Consider the following 17788-nt stretch of genomic DNA (forward strand, 5'->3'; position numbering starts at 1 on the left):
GAAAATGCTCCTTACTTTGGAGGTTAGTGGAAAGAATATCACTTACATTGGAGGTCAGTGGGAAGAATGCTCTTTACATTGAAGGTCAGTGGGGAGAATGCTCCTTATATTTGAGGTCAGTGGGAAGAATGCCCCTTACATTGGAAGTCAGTGGGAATAATGCTCCGTACATTGAAGGTCAGTGCAGAGAATGCTTCTTACATTGGAAGTCAGTGGGAAGAATGCACCTTACATTGGAGGTCAGTGGGGAGAATGCTCCTTACTGGTTATCGGTGGAAAGAATGTCCTTCCCAGTGGTGGTCAGTGGGTCAGTTTGATGGGATCTGCCTGGGGGATGGTGTTTGGAGTATCTTGATCTGCTGATTATTAAACTTCCTGGAATACATATATTGCTATTGTGGTCAAGGATCTGGACATGCTGTTGCATCCCCTCTATGAATGGCAGCATTGAACTCCAGACCAGAACTGATTTGGATTCCTTATCTTTGAAGCTCTTTGCTTTTGATGTAAAAAGTGGATGATTATATTGTAGATTTACTACACTTTTTTTGACTACTATCTATCTGCTGTCCCTCAGCTGTCACCTTCTGAATTTGAGAATTTCCACCCCAATAAACTGTATGGCAACTTTTGATTTTATATCACTGGGTTTTCCTATATGGATACTGTTCGAAGGTGCTCCTGATGAAAATGTTTGAAGCATTCGAAATGCGTTGAGATAACATGTGGATGTTGAATTGAAATATTTGTGAACTTCACTTTGCAAACACTAGTGCTATATACATTTTTAATATTTGTATAATAAACTTTATAATTCTATTAATTTACTTTGTAATGTCATTCTCTATATGCCCAGAAAAAGTCCATTGCTTCAAGAATTGTTCTGCTTTACATGTATTTGAGGATGTGGGTATATAGGTCAGAAAACTTTTATCCTTTATATTTATATTGTGGTCAGTTGGAAGAATGTTCCTTACATTGGTGGTCAATGGGATTAATGCCCTTTACATTGGGGATCAGTGGTAATAATGCCCCTTACATTGGGGTTCAGTGGGAATAATGCCCCCTTACATTGGTGGTCAATGGCAATAATGCCCCTTACATTGGTGGCCAATGAGAATAATGCCCCTTAAATTGGTGGTCAGTTGTAACAATGTAATTTACATTGGTGGTCAATGGTATTAATGCACCTTACATTGGTGGTCAGTTGTAACAATGTAATTTACATTGGTTTTCAATGATATTAATGCACCTTACATTGGTGGTCAATGTGAATAATTGCTATCAGGGAATTCCTGTGAGACATCTGGTATGCAGATATGCACATGCGCATGGTATTTCCCAAAAAAAAGCTACCAGGTGCGTGCATGCACGCAAAAATGTGCACTTACTCACTAGCACATATACAATACCTGTTGGTGCCAGACGGGTTATTTAAAGAATGCTCATGCTCATGTTCTGTGCTGACTGCTGTTCACTGTGTCCTATGTTTATCTTGTATGATTCCCTTGCTGCTGACCTGATCTTGGATTCAGCTTCTGACCTGTCACTAATTAATGACCGGCTCTGTTCCTGACTTTAGCTTTGCTCATGATTAGGTACCTTGCTGCCCGCTTGTTGATGATTATGCTTCTGTCTCTGATCCTGACTTCCTGTTCTGTTCAAGTGCCTGACTGTCTGCTGTACCAGCCCTGTGCACCACTGAGTGTTCCTGCCTCAAGTCTGCTGAGAGCTCTGACAAGCCACACATCCTGAACCAGCAGCACAAGAGGAGTATCCCTTTAACCTGGGCTAGACTGCTGAACATTGCTACTGTTCCTGACCCATTGGTTCGCCAGTCTCCTTGGGATCGCATCTTCTGCTGCAGGTCCTCCTATCAACATCTGCTGGCACTCGTGTTCCTCCTGTCCCTCGGTACCCTCTGTTCCACTTCCAGGGGGGTCTGGGATGGAGATACAAGAGAGGCTGACCTCGTCATTTCAGTCTCCTCTCAGATACTTGACGAATCCCCTTACATTGGGCATCAGTAGGAATAATCCCACTTACATTGGTGGTGAGTGGCAATAATCCCCCTTACATTGGTGGTCAGTGGGAATACTGTCCCCTTACATTGGTGGTCAGTGGGAATACTGTCCCCTTACATTGGTGGTCAGTGGGAATACTGTCCCCTTACATTGGGCATCAGTGGGAATAATCCCACTTACATTGGTGGTGTGTGGGAATAATCCCCCTTACATTGGTGGTCAGTGGGAATACTGCCCCCTTACATTGGTGGTCAGTGGGAATACTGTCCCCTTACATTGGTGGTCAGTGGGAATACTGCCTATCTTACAGTCAGTTAGAAAGATCACTGGTGTAATGCCATTGGCTTTGCCAAGTGTCATTGGCCCTTAACCACTTTAGTCTGGAAGGATTTACCTCCTTAATGACCAGGCACTGCGTCGCTTTAACTGACAATTGCGCGGTTGTGCGACGCTGTACCCAAACAAAATTGATGTCCCTTTTTCCCACAAATAGGAGCTTTCTTTTGGTAGTATTTGATCACCTCTGTGGTTTTTTTTTTTTTTTGCGTTATAAACAAAAAAAGAGCGACAATTTTGAAAAAAAAAACAAAATTGTTTACTTTCTGCTATAATACATACCCCCCCCCCCCCAAAAAAAAATGTAAAAAAACAAATGTATTCATCAGTTTAGGCCAATATGTATTCTTCTACATATTTTTGGTAAAAAAAAATCTCAATAAGTGTATATTGATTGGTTTGCGCAAAAGTTATAGCGCCTACAAAATAGGGGATAGATTTAGGGACTTTCAATTTTTTTTAATTGTTTTTACTGGTAATGGCAGCGATCTGTGATTTTTAGCGGGACTGCGATATTGCAGCAGACAAATCTGACCCTAAGTGACACTTTTTGGGGACCAGTGACACCTATGACACTGGCAGGGAAGGAGTTAATACTAGGGGCAATCAATGGGTTAACTGTGTTCTCTATGTGTGTGTGTTCTAACTGTGTGGGGGATGGGCTCACTGGGACAGCACAGAGATCACTGTTCCTGATTACTAGGAACTGTTGATCTCAGTGTTGTCCCTGTCAGAACAGGGATCTGCCTTGTTTACATAGGCAGATCCCCGTTCTGCCTCTCTGTGGAGCAATCACGGGTGGCTGGTGGACATTGGACCCGCACGCGCGATCCCCCAATGTGCAGCCAGCGCGCACGCACCCACAATATCTCATGCATGAAACAACGTACGGGTACGTTGTTTCATACAGCTGGGCTGCCCTGCCACCGTATATGTGTGGTGGGCGGTCAGGAAGTGGCTAAACTATATAGTCACAGTGGGAGATCAATCAACCAAAGCTCAATGAACCAATAGCAAACTCTGGAGGTCCCTAGGATTCCACAGAACTCTGGTTGAGCATAGCTGGTAAAGATTGATGGTGACAGGCTCCTTTTATGGAGTCATCAATGTCCAGCCAATGTTTCTCAGGGAAAGAGAATGTATAATTAGTATCATGCCCCATGCTGGCACAGCGTGCCCATGAACCTGGAATGTGCCCTAGGTTCAAACAGTGCATAGAAAATAGTTAAACAGTAATCTCAAAGTGACAAGACATTAAAGGAATGGGAATAGGGTTGCCACCTTTTCTTCAAGCCAAACCCGAACACTTTAGTGGCCTGGGACACCTTTGGGTGCCCCAAGGAGAGTAGTAATGCGGTGCACATAGCGTGCCGGAGCGAACAGTGGGTGTGGTCAAATTGCTCTTGATGACATCATTGCCCTGCCCCCCAGTGATGTCGAACCTGCCCCCAGCCGCACGCAGTTCCCAGACGGCAACAGATTTGTGTGTGACTATTTAGGTTACTTGGGGAGCCACAGTCCGGTTTGAATCATGTGTGACACATGATTCAAAACCCGGACTGTCCTTGTAAATCCCGGACAGGTGGCAACCCTAAATGGGAACTAGGGGGAAAAAATGGACAGTGGTAGGACGATGAGGGAATGTCTTTGACATTCTAAAGCAGCCTTTCTCAGTCTTTTCAACACAGAGGAACCCTTGAAATAATGTTACAATCTCAGGGAGCCCCTGCTAAAAATTACTATATCTACAACTCATGATACATTAATGTAATGGTCAGTGGGAAGAATGCTCTTTACACTTGTGGTCATTGGGAAGAATTCTTTCCTTACAGATAGCTAAAAAAGATCAATGGTGTCAGTGGGAACTTATCAGAGATATAGAAATTATTCATTGCTCAAGGAACCCCTAGCAACCTGTGGAGGAACCCTAGAGTTCCATTGAAGCCTGGTTGAGGAACCCTGTAGTAACACTCAATGATATAGCAGTATGTCAAACACTTTGTATGTTGTGCTGCGAGTTACATAGAGTTGTGCACTTAGATACACAGCATACGTTTCATGGAGCACGCCATGTGCATAGCACAGGGATAACTGTTGGGGAAAAGGTGGGACATAGGGATCCTTCATGGGGAGGAGCAAGCACACTCCATCATTTTCCAAAAAGAGCTTTAATCAAATACAGGTGATACTTGAAAAAATTTGAATATTGTGCAAAAGTTCATTTATTTCACTAATTCAACTTAAAAGGTGAAACTAATATATGAGATAGACTCATTACATGCAAAGCAAAATAGTTCAAGCCGTGATTTGTCATAATTTTAATGATTATGGCTTACAGCTCATGAAAACCCCAAATCCACAATCTCAGAAAATTAGAATATTACATGCAATCAATAAAACAAGGATTGTACATAGAACAATATCGGACCTCTGAAAAGTATAAGCATGCATATGTACTCAGTACTTGGTTTGAGCCCCTTTTGCACCAATTACTGCCTCAATGCGGTGTGGCATGGAAGCTATCAGCCTGTGGCACTGCTGAGGTGTTATGGAAGACCAGGATGCTTCAATAGCGGCCTTCAGTTCTTCTGCATTGTCCGGTCTCATGTCTCTCATCTTTCTCTTGGCAATGCCCCATAGATTCTCTATGGGGTTCAGGTCAGGTGAGTTTGCTGACCAATCAAGCACAGTAATCCCATGGTCATTGAACCAGGTTTTGGTGCTTTGGGCAGTGTGGGCGGGTGTCAAGTCCTGCTGGAAAATGAAGTCAGCATCCCCATAGAGCTCGTCTGCGGAAGGAAGCATGAAGTGCTCCAAAATCTCCTGGTAGAAGGCTGCGTTGACCCTGGACTTAATGAAGCACAGTGGACCAACACCAGCAGATGACATGGCTCCCCAAATCAACACAGACTGTGGAAACTTCACACTGGACTTCAAGCATCTTGCAGTGTGTGCCTCTCCATTCTTCCTCCATACTCTGGGTCCTTGGTTTCCAAATGAGATGCAAAATTTGCTCTCATCAGAAAAGAGGACTTTGGACCACTGAGCAACAGACCAGGTCTGTTTTCCTTTAGCCCAGGTAAGACGCTTCTGACGTTGTTTGTTGTTCAGGAGTGGCTTGACAAGAGCAATACGACATTTGAAGCCCATGTCCAGGATCCGTCTGTGTGTGGTGGCTCTTGATGCACTGACTCCAGCCTCAGTCCACTCCTTGTGAAAGTCCCCAACACTTTTGAATGGCCTTTTCCTGACAATCCTCTCCAGGCTGCGGTCATCCCTACTTTTCCCTTCCACATAGCTTTCTATTAATGTGCTTTGATACAGCACTTTGGGAACTTCCAACTTCTTTTGCAATTACTTTTTGAGGCTTTCCCTCCTTATGGAGGGTGTCAATGATGGTTTTCTGCACAACTGTCAGGTCAGCAGTCTTTCCCATGATTGTGAATCCTACTGAACCAGACTGAGAGACCATAAAGGCTCAGGAACCCTTTGCAGGTGTTATGGCTTAATTAGCTGATTAGAGTGGGACACTTTGAGCCTAGAATATTGCACCTTTTCACAATATTCTAATTTTCTGAGATTGTGGATTTGGGGTTTTCATGAGCTGTAAGCCATAATCATCACAATTATGACAAATCACATCTTAAACTATCTTTCTTTGCATGTAATGAGTCTATCTCATATATTGGTTTCACCTTTTAAGTTGCATTAGTGAAATAAATGAACTTTTGCACGATATTCTAATTTTTCGAGTATCACCTGTAAGTGTATGGCCAGTATCTTAGTGGTAGACAAAGCAATGGCTGGGAGTACACTTTTGTTTCCTGTTCCAGCATTCCAGGATGGATGACTAAAACTTGTAGAAGGGGAAGGGGGCGTGCACCATAGCATCTTGAGAGAGCACCATGACGCTTTCAACTCTTGTTGTTTCATTAATAACTGCTCTTCCTTCCTTGACGCTGTTCCACCTACATCAGATATCAGTCAGGTGCTTTTAGGGACCAATGGAGATGGAGATGAAAATAAAAATGTGCTAGCAAGGAGGAGGGTTAAGTGGCACAAAGTCAATGTTAGATTCTTCATCCTGCTGCAGCTGTGAACAAGATCAATGAGATATCCGTTCGGCAATGTCAGCTGCTTGACAGAAATGAATTGGACTTTTGCTGCTTTGCGATAAGTCTGGGAAGTGCAGCACTTTTTTGGTGGTTGTGCCACTTTTATTATCGTCCCCAACATCTTTATTATTGTAGGCAAATGTCAATGCGAGTGCCTAATTCACCGAGACCAACACTGCCAGAGATGTTTTTATCACTGCATCCCAAATGTTTTCTTCGCCGAAATTAACACTATTTCAGTTAGGACAATACAACTAAAATATGACTAAAACTAAAATGGCATTTTTAGTCAAAAGACTATGACTAACACTAAATCGAAAACTGGCGTCAAAATTAACACTGGCCCCAAATGTTGAAATATACAATGTGTCATTTGAAGAGAATGCTTTCATTTTGTTAGAACTTCCAAAAAGCATGCAAACCATTCATACATTTTTCTTTATTGGCTATTTATTAACCTCTTCCTGCCCAGCCCTGGTTTCCCTTTACCAGGGTTTTTACATCCTGGGGGTGGGAGGGACCGCCCAATTATGTGATCACTGTGATTGGTTGTCACAGTGGTCACATGATCAGGAGCCGGTCCCGTTGGCTCTCAATCATTACTAGAGACCGAGACCTCTCTATGACAATTCGGTCACTGTGTTTGGAGTGTGCAACGACTGCGCTCTTAGCAGTGGCGGCCCCTCCATTAGGGGCACTGGAGCGCTGCCCCCTCTATTCACAGCCGCTACCCCCATGCTCTATCCTTGGCCGCTATTTTCACAGGACACCACCACCCCCCTATTCATGCATCCGGCCCCTTTCAGGATGCCAGGCGCATGAATTACAGCGGCGGGGTGTTTTTTTCTTAAGCACCTGATTAGAGCCAGAGGCTCTAATAGGCTTCAAAATAGGGTGGGTTCATGGCGCAGAGCATTGCGCCAGGAGCCCACCCAGGTGTTACAACAGCGAATGAATATTCGCTATTCAAACACTGATCCTCAATTTGATCAATCAGAAGCAGGTCTGAGACCCAATTGGCCACCGAGGAGGAGGGAGGATACGGAAGCCGCCACAATGTTCGTAGAAAGCAGGGGAAGCTGTTGCCGCCGCCGAGCAAGGGGAGCCGCCGGTGAAGCCTGGGAGAAGCACAGCCCACCATAGATGGAGTAAGTGCACCAGACCCGACCGACTGAGGGGGGTGGTAATGTTTCCTGCCCCTTCAAAAAAAATTACCACTGCCCGCCACTGGCTCTTAGCACAGAAAACTTGGCTACTCATGGACACATACAGTATGTGTAGCAGGTGAGCATTAAAGCCCACCCTCTTTGTCGCCACACATATTACGTGGGTGGCAAGAGGTTAATATCTGGCTGTTGGAAGCAAAGGTATAAGGTAGAAGTATGGGTATAAAACATTGCTATCCATCAGACTGGTGATGTTTTAGGATCTGACCCAGAACATATAATATAGGCTTGATTTACACTTGCTCTGTGTTAATGTATTCATATTAATGTGCATTGCAACAATGTAGCCCAATGTGTATTAACAAGCAATGCATTAAAGTGGACCTTCAGTCATTTTTTCAACTTTCCATCTATTAAATCTTCTGCCCTTGTTGTTTTAACTTTGAATAGTAAAACATTTTTTTCTGCCAGTAAATACCTTATACAGCCCACTTCCTGTTTCTTGTGAGGTCATTAGCCTAGGCTCATTACATCATGCACAGCTCTCTCTCTCACTCTCCTGAGAGTTTGCCAGGAAGGGAGAGGGGATGAGTCATCGGAGGGCCAATGAGAGCTGCAGGGATGCAGAGCTGGAGGTGTGTCTCTGTGTAAATCCAAGAAGTGAACAGGCAGCAGCTTCAGCTTCCCACAGTTAAAATGGCTGCAGCCAGACTTAGTGGAGGGAGATTTCTGCAGCATATTAGGCAAGTACAGAATCACAGTATATATACAATAATATGCAAAGTGGTTGGAGGGAAGCTTCAGAATGGCAAAGATGTTTTTATTACAAATTATGTGAGCAGACTGCAGTTCCTCTTTAAAGTTCAACTCTGGGAAAGAATCCCTTTCCTACCGATTGCTGGCATAAAAAAAAATATATATATATATATATATATATATATATATATATATATATACTGTGGGGACGGAAAGTATTCAGACCCCCTTAAATTTTTCACTCTTTGTTATATTGCAACCATTTGCTAAAATCATTTAAGTTCATTTTTTTTTCCTCATTAATGTTCCCCATATTGACAGAAAAACACAGAATTGTTGACATTTTTGCATATTTATTAAAAAAGAAAAACTGAAATATCACATGGTCCTAAGTATTCAGACCCTTTGCTGTGACACTTATATATTTAACTCAGGTGCTGTCCATTTCTTCTGATCATCCTTGAGATGGTTCTACACCTTCATTTGAGTCCAGCTGTGTTTGATTATACTGATTGGACTTGATTAGGAAAGTCACACACCTGTCTATATAAGACCTTACAGCTCACAGTGCATGTCAGAGCAAATGAGAATCATGAGGTGAAAGGAACTGCCTGAAGAGCTCAGAGACAGAATTGTGGCAAGGCACAGATCTGGCCAAGGTTACAAAAAAATTTCTGCCGCACTTAAGGTTCCTAAAAGCACAGTGGCCTCCATAATCCTTAAATGGAAAACGTTTGGGATGACCAGAACCCTTCCTAGAGCTGGCCATCTGGCCAAACTGAGCTATCGGGGGAGAAGAGCCTTGGTGAAAGAGGTAAAGAAGAACCCAAAGATCACTGTGGCTGAGCTCCAGAGATGCAGTCGGGAGATGGGAGAAAGTTGTAGAAAGTCAACCATCACTGCAGCCCTCCACCAGTCGGGGCTTTATGGCAGAGTGGCCCGACGGAAGCCTCTCCTCAGTGCAAGACACATTAAAGCCCTCATGGAATTTGCTAAAAAACACTTGAAGGACTCCAAGATGGTGAGAAATAAGATTCTCTGGTCTGATGAGACCAAGATAGAACTTTTTGGCCTAAACTGTAAGCAGTATGTGTGGAGAAAACCAGGCACTGCTCATCACCTGTCCAATACAGTCCCAACAGTGAAGCATGATGGTGGCAGCATCATACTGTGGGGGTGTTTTTCAGTTGCAGGGACAGGACGACTGGTTGCAATCGAGGGAAAGATGAATGCGGCCAAGTACAGGGATATCCTGGATGAAAACCTTCTCCAGAGTGCTCAGGACCTCAGACTGGGCCGAAGGTTTACCTCCCAACAAGACAATGACCCTAAGCACACAGCTAAAATAATGAAGGAGTGGCTTCACAACAACTCCGTGACTGCTCTTGAATGGCCCAGCCAGAGCCCTGACTTAAACCCAATTGAGCATCTCTGGAGAGACCTAAAAATAGCTGTCCACCAACGTTTACCATCCAACCTGACAGAACTGGAGAGGATCTGCAAGGAGGAATGGCAGAGGGTCCCCAAATCCAGGTGTGAAAAACTTGTTGCATCTTTCCCAAAAAGACTCATGGCTGTATTAGATCAAAAGGGTGCTTCTACTAAATACTGAGCAAAGGGTCTGAATACTTAGGACCATGTGATATTTCAGTTTTTCTTTTTTAATAAATCTGCAAAAATGTCAACAATTCTGTGTTTTTCTGTCAATATGGGGTGCTGTGTGTACATTAATGAGGAAAAAAATGAACTTAAATGATTTTAGCAAATGGCTGCAATATAACAAAGAGTGAAAAATTTAAGGGGGTCTGAATACTTTCCGTCCCCACTATATATATATATATATACACACACACAAATATATATGTAAATGCCATTATTACTTATGTAAAGCTATATTCACATAACGCTCCTCTTCTGTTTACACCAGACGGGATCCTTCTTTGGGTGTCCAAGTCATTGGCACATCAGCATTTTTCTGTCCAGCAGTGAGGTTCTCCCAGGATCTAAAGCAGGCGTGACATCATCGCAGGGAGGTTGTTGGGGACCAGATGGGGCAGGCCCATCTGCAGCACTGAATTAGCGGTAGAGGGATCTGTACAGCAGACTTAGGCGTGTATACAGAACCTTGCTTCAAAAGGTAGGAAAAAAAAAACAAAACATGCAGGATGGGTTGGAGAGGGTTCATGCTTTAACTAGATTTGGGCTTTAAAGTGGATGTAAACCCGAAATTTTTTTTTTTTTTTTTTTATCATACTGTAGAGTATAAGATTTCCTATCATTTGAGCCCAGTCTTGCCACACAGAGTTAATCCATCTCTGAGCAATCCTCTTATTGTTCAGTGAGAGAAATCTTGACAAACTGAGAAAAACTTTGTCAAATCCTCCCCCTTGCTGTGAGTGACAGGTGATTTACATATCTCGTGCACTAGCCTAAGACACATGCATTATTTTTTAATTCCCTCCCCCACTCCTTTCTTCAGCAGCTCTGCAAGGATTGGCTGTTCCACACCTCAGCATGATTTGACATGCTGAAGTCATGTGGTTACTTTCCTGTCTTTTCACTGGATGTTAGAGATCATAGCAGAAGTTCAGTGTTAGAAATACACAGAGAAAATGCATATTGACAAGGGGAGTGTAGAGGTGGGCGGGGAGTCTACTGACATCACGACTCCACCCACCGAGCTCCAGACAACAGACCCACCCACAGAATCTGGGGGTTCTCATAACAGACAGAGGGGAGACATTTGACAGGTAAAGATACATGCAGGAGGGATGTATATCCTTATAGATAACTCCTATGGCAGTAGTTTAGAAAGGATGACATTGGGTTTACATCCACTTTAAGCCCTCATTCACACTGAACAGGTCAAATCGCATGACAAGTCACAGCCTATTGCCAGGTATGGCACCTTTCCAATCGGAACTTTGCGGCCCTGCACCAATTTACAAAAGTAGTTTCCGCACTACTTTTGCCGATTTCGGGTGTGACTTCAATGGACATCTGTGCATGAAGCCGCACAGATGTCTTTCAAGTCGCACCCGAAGTCCCATGGACATGCTGCTTTGAGACGGCTCGAGTTTGGCTTCAAATGAAGTTGCACGATTTCAAAGCCGTGTTCAATGTGAACGAGGGAGATTATACAAAATGAATCGGCTGTCACAGCACCCCAACATAAGCATAAACATACCTTACCCTTTATTAAAAAGCAGAATACAGTGCAAGGCATGCACATTGTGGTACACTGCTATGTGGGTGCAATGCCTTTGGTTTTAACACGTTGGGTGCCTGGCCCAGTTACCATGGGAATACAAGTTCCGTGCCCAAGGCTAGGATCTGACTAAGGCAAAACTTACACAAAAATTCAGGGGGCTCTGTCAATGAACTAGTATGGTGGTGAGCAAGAGGAAAGTAAGTTAAAGACTAACTCCATCTTTCCTACTATGTTAAAGTGTTACTAAACCCACAATAAAATCAGTCTGTATATGCAGTAAAGCATGCTTGTTATACTCACTATGGAACCTAAGGGGTTAATCCCTTGCATTGTGTAAAAAGGCTGTTTGATCCTGTCTTCTCTGATCCTCCCCTTCTTCCACTGTCCCCAATTCATCTCCTGATAAGACAGAGCCTTTGGAGGCACTCCGCACATGCTCAGTTTGGTGTGTATTGCTAGAGAGTTTTTTTTTATTCTTAGGAGGGTGCATGTGATCAGCACAGGGCCAATCAGCACTGTCCAGACAATGGGCAACCTCATAGGACAGTCAGAGGAGAATGAAAAATCCTCCTACAAGCTTTAACCAGACACTGATAGAAGTCACGAGACTGCTATATACTGCTGAAGAGAAAAGGTGTATAGCAGTTTATATTTACTGAAATAATTGCATTTCCATGTCCTATGTATTGTGGGAGACCAGATATAGGAAATTCAGGGTCCTGGTTTTAACACTCATATTTAGGGTGTAACATTGTGCCAAGTGTCCCCCTCGCCCCCACCTGGCAGGATCATGTGGCTCTTCTCCCCAGTGGCCATCATTTTTTGAATGTATTTATTTCATAGCAAAGAGATCATCAGCGGTCATGTGATTGCTCACTTTTCAGCATGGGACAGCTGCAGCAATAGAGGTGTTTGTTTTTTCATATACCCCAAAGCAGCTTTTTCAGGCGAGTGGTAAGGATGTGAAAAAAAAAAAAAACATACAAAATGGGCTTAAAGTGGTTCTAAAGGCTAAACATTTTTACCTTAATGCATTCCTTGTATTATGATAAAAGTTGCTTAGGCATTGGTATTGGCCCCTTACCCTCCTTATACTTACCTGAGCCCTCATTAGATCCAGTGCTGTGCCCATCTGCTGCTCTTCTCTCCCCTCACTTCCGTGTCTCACTAGCTTTGCTGGGGCATCGGGAGCCATTGACTGGCCACAGTGCTGTCAATCAAAGCCAGTGATGAGGGGGCGGGGCAGAGTCTCACTGTCTGTCAATGGACGCAGCAGCGGGGCTCGGCAACAAGCACGCACAAGTGCCCCTATGGGAAGCGGCTTCCAGTGGGGGCACTGGACAGAGAGGAGGGGCAAGAAGTGCCAGCGGGGGGGACTCAAGAAGAGGAGGTTCGGGGCTGCTTTATGCAATTCCTTTGCACAGGGCAGGTAAGTATAGTAATGTTTGTTATTTTTAAAACAACTTTTTCCTCTACAATTGCTTTAAACCCTCACCTACTGGCTGAATGGTGTATATTTTTACACAACACTTCAGATTTACCTAGCTAAATAAAGGAAAATAGATATTTTTAAATTATTTTAAAGAAGAACTGTGGGCATTTTTTTTTTCCTCATGCAGTGGGGCTTTGTCCATGCCCATGGGTTAACTGCTCGTTTTTGTCTAGGGTTGAGGAGAGCGGAGATATACTTACCTAATACGCCAATCCAAGCACAAGACCAGTCCCTGCTGCTCCTGCCCCCCCCCCCCCCCACGCGCTACCAGTCTTGTACATGGACCGTTCCTGATGTCATCACCCCCATAGACTAGCTCTGGACGTGAGGATGACAGGAACAGTCCACTGTTCGTGGGGGAGCGCTATTTTCTGGGTATCAGTATAGGTTATTCTTGCGCCCCTGAACAAAATGAACACAGACCCACTGTATGGGAAAATAAAAATGTTGCCCATAGTTCTTTAAAGCGGAGTTCTGACGAATATATATATATATGTATTTTTTATTTTTTTTTTGATCCTAGCATTATTACTAATTTAATAAAAAAGGAGTCTACAATGACCGTGATCAATTTCGATAAAATATACATTTCTTACTGTAATATTCTCTCCCTCTGTGGCCCTTGCCATCATGATTGAGGGCATGTGAAGCCCAATCCAGATCGCTTCCTGGATTAGCTTTGTAGAGGTGCATGCTGGTTACCCAGCATGCACCTCTTGATCTTGCGCATGCGCGATTCACCGGTGGCCGTAGTGATTTTTAATCGCAGTACTGCCCACAGACTCCTGGGAAATGATGTGTCATCATATCCCAGGAGCATAGGCGAGGGAGGAAGTCACGAAGAGCTCTGCGGAACAGGAAGTGGCAGATTACAAGGACTACATAGCTACATATAAAGAAAAAAATAGACTACATATAAAAAAAAATGTTTTCCTCCAAATGTTTGTTTATAGGTTAAAAGGAGTCTTTCAATGACCTGAAGTTCTGACCTGAATAAAGAACATATACAGTATAAAATTTTACATGCTTTAAAGGGAAAGTTTCTATAATTTTTTTTATATATGTAAAAGATCAGTTTGATGTAAAACTCTTGTTTATGAATAATTTGTAATTTCCTGAGAACAGCCATATTCTCATTACATACTGCTGACAGATCATTGTAGGACTCCATCTGGCTGTCTTCTCCCAACAGTTGTGGATGTAGAGTGACAGTAATTATATGGCGGCAGCTCCCTCTAGTTGCTATAGTACAAGCCTACAGCTTTATACTATTACACAAAAAAAAAAAAAAAAAAAAGAGTTGCTGCATTAGCAGGCATGTTGTTTTTACCATCCTTAGCAGGCTACCGGCTTTTCTTTAGAAATGATCTGGATCGGTCGATCGTTGCAGATGTTTGGACCATCCACCACTGTGGACAGTTTTGGGTATCGTTCTGTTTGACAGGCACACAATTTAGAGGCTTAATATATTTGGTATCTATTTACCCAGCACAGGCTGATTCTGAGAATTTTTGTAGATTTTTTTTTTTTTTTTTGCTTGTACACAAGAAGGAATTTGGACTTTTTTTCTGAAATATTAAATTGGACTAGCAGGTGCTCATTTAAAAAAAAAAAAAAAAAAAAAGGGGGCAAATGCCAACATTTTAATGTATAGGTTTTCTGCTTTTGGAAAGTGCATTACATTTAGTAAGTAGATTTCCATGTAAAAAAAAATGTGTCACTGCAATTCTGGTAAGATAAACCAGTGTTTTTCCCTCAGATACACATAAAGTGGTTGTAAACCTCAGACATGAACTATGAAAAAGAAGCATATCCCTATAGTGCGTACTTGTCTCAATCTTGAGCAGTGCCATTTCTGTCCGCTGCCATGTTCCTCTGTTATTTGCATGATTCACTGCATAAGACAAGCTTTCCTGACACCAAGCGATAAAAAGGTGACAGCAAGAGGGAGCTCAAGCACACAACCTGTTATTGGCAGCCTTAGGCTCCATTCACACTAGCGCGTTTTTTGATGCATTTTGCAGAAATGCACGGGAATTTTTTAACATGGGTTCCTATGGAACATGTTCACATCAATGCTTTTTTGTTTCTCTGCATTTTTGGAAAGTGTCATTGAGGGGACTTTTTTTTCATGCAAAAAGCAGCGTTTTGCATGTAATGGATTTCAATGGACAAGCATCAAAAACGCAAGTGCACCGTTTTTGATGCATTTTTGCCTTTTTTTTTTTTTTTTTTTTATTTTTTTTTTATTTTTTTTTAATTTTTTTTTAGACTGTAAAAAAAAAAAAAAAAAAAAAAAAAAACGCAAATCGCGGCAAAAACGCTGCTCAAAAACGTGGCAAGCATGAAAAAAAAACCTCCAAAAACGCTCAAAAGCAACATGCATAGGTGTGAATCGAGCCTTAGATCTGATCCTGTTTAAGAGCGGGGGGGGGGAATTGTGGGGGGAGCATACAACCAATCATCTGCAGCGTATCATTTCTGCTCCCATCCCCTGCTTTCTGGAAGCTCAGACAAGCTTTATAAATTCTGGACTTTGACCAAATGTAGCTAAGACTGCAGATAAATGGGTACAGTTTATGTAGGAGGATTTATTTAATCTCTATGCATCACAAGAGCCATCACTTCACCGGGTATCTTGTACAGTGCCTTGAAAAAGTATTCATAGCCCTCGAAATTTTCCAGTTTTTAACCACAAAAAAAAAAAAAAAAAAAAAAAAAAAAAAAAGGGGTCTGGTTTATGTGGTTGCTAAAGAAGTAAAGGGAATGTTTTGTGTATTTTTTTTTTTTAATTCTATAACAAAGAACTTTTAAAAAGTCTTTTAGGCTTTGTGTACACTAGTAGCTTCTAATCTTAAGTTTAGGAGCTACTGGTGTTTTTTTGCTAAAGCTCCTAAACTCAACTCCATAAAAGCCTGTGTGTCCATGTACACATAGGCTTTTAACAGAGTTTAGGAGCTGCTGCAGATAGGAACGTTTTGACCACCAGCCACAGGAAAAGGCAAACTGCGGCAAAATCGAGACGTGATTTTGCCACCGCCGGTGGACAAAAGTAGGCAGTGTGTACATAAAGCCTTAGTCAGGCAAATATATAGCATATGAACATTTACCCTACCGCATCTAAAATATGGCAGGTGAAAGACGGGTACACCCAGCGATTCAGATAATTGGATTTTTAAACTTGGCATAAAATCCTTTTTCCTGCTCTCATTGAAGGACACGGGGAGATTTACTAAAACTGGAGATTGGCTACCATGCAGAGCTGCATCAGAGTTTGCAATCAGCCAACTTCAGCTAACCTTTGACACAAACAAAAAAAAAAAAACACACCACACAAAACCCACCACTGGAAGCAGATTGGTTTCTTTGCACAGCTGCACCAGATTCTGCACGCTCCAGTTTCAGTAAATCAACCCCAGTTTCACTCATTCATAAATGGGCATGATGCCACCACCTTCAGGATGCTAGGCACAACCTAAATTAAATTAAAAGCATGCCTAAGGGACGGCTCTCTGGTGATCAAACCCCTCATCTGCAAGACAGAATTCAGGTAATGGCCAATAGTACCAGGATGATTACACTGAGACAGCCAAAAGATTGGGCAGGCAGGTGCGGTGTCCTTCAACGAACTCAGAAAAAACAAAAAATTGTATTACTTACTGTAATTTTCTTTCTTGGCACCAATCCATGGCAGCATACTATCACATGTATGCTGCCATGTTGGCACCAGGAAAAGGATTTTATACTGAGTACACATCTGTTTCTCTACAGTTCATTGAAGAACACAGCTTCACCAAAAGCTGTGCCAAGCAAAAATACAGGGGTGAGGCTTAGGTGTGCTTTTAAATTTAAAGCAGAGCTCCAGGGCCCTTCCAAAGAAAAATAAAAATTTAAAAGTAAGCAGCTACAAATACTGTAGCTGCTGACTTATTAGTCCACTTACCTGTTCACAAATCCAGTGGTGTTTTCACCCGAGCCAATTTTTCAGTTCTCGGGTGCTGCTGGGTAAGGGAAACCAGCAGAGAAGCCTTCCGGCTTCACATTCGGTTCCCTATTGCACAAGCGCGCTGTGCTTTGTGAATAGCCCGGCAGCGAGGGAAAGAACTGCTATTGGTGAACTCTCCATTTAAATAAACCAATTGCCACACCGACCAAAAGTCTTTAATAAAACCTTTGGTCACTACCCTGGAAGAAGCATGCAGAGCAGAAATTCTGATGTTCATCTGACTTTAGAGCTTGTTGCAGATCAATGATTCAGTATCATAAGGCAGTGGTGGACTCCAACTTTTTATTTGAGTACCCCACAATAGGGATGGGAATAATAGAAGCACACATTAAATAGTGGGTGTTGCCAAATTGCATCAGTGAGAAGAGTTTAAAGGGGTATGTTAAATAAAACCTGAGCCTACTCTGGGTCAGTGCAGGGGTTCAGGAGCAAGTAATGCACAGAATGTATCCTAAGAAAAATTGCCCTCTCTCAATACAACTCTCCCAGCCCCTGTTAAACTTTGATTTCAGTGCTGTCTAAACACCAGCCCCCAACCACCAGTGCAGGCAATATGGCTGTGTCAGGTCTTGAGATAGGAATAAGAAGGGAAGATTGCCATCTCTGATTTTGGCAGATAGAACATTTCCTTCTCACTACAATATCCAATTACATACTCTCATAATCTACACCCCAGCGGTGT

This window comes from Aquarana catesbeiana, linkage group LG01 (genome assembly GCF_042186555.1).
Source record: "Aquarana catesbeiana isolate 2022-GZ linkage group LG01, ASM4218655v1, whole genome shotgun sequence".
Lineage (NCBI taxonomy): Eukaryota > Metazoa > Chordata > Amphibia > Anura > Ranidae > Aquarana > Aquarana catesbeiana.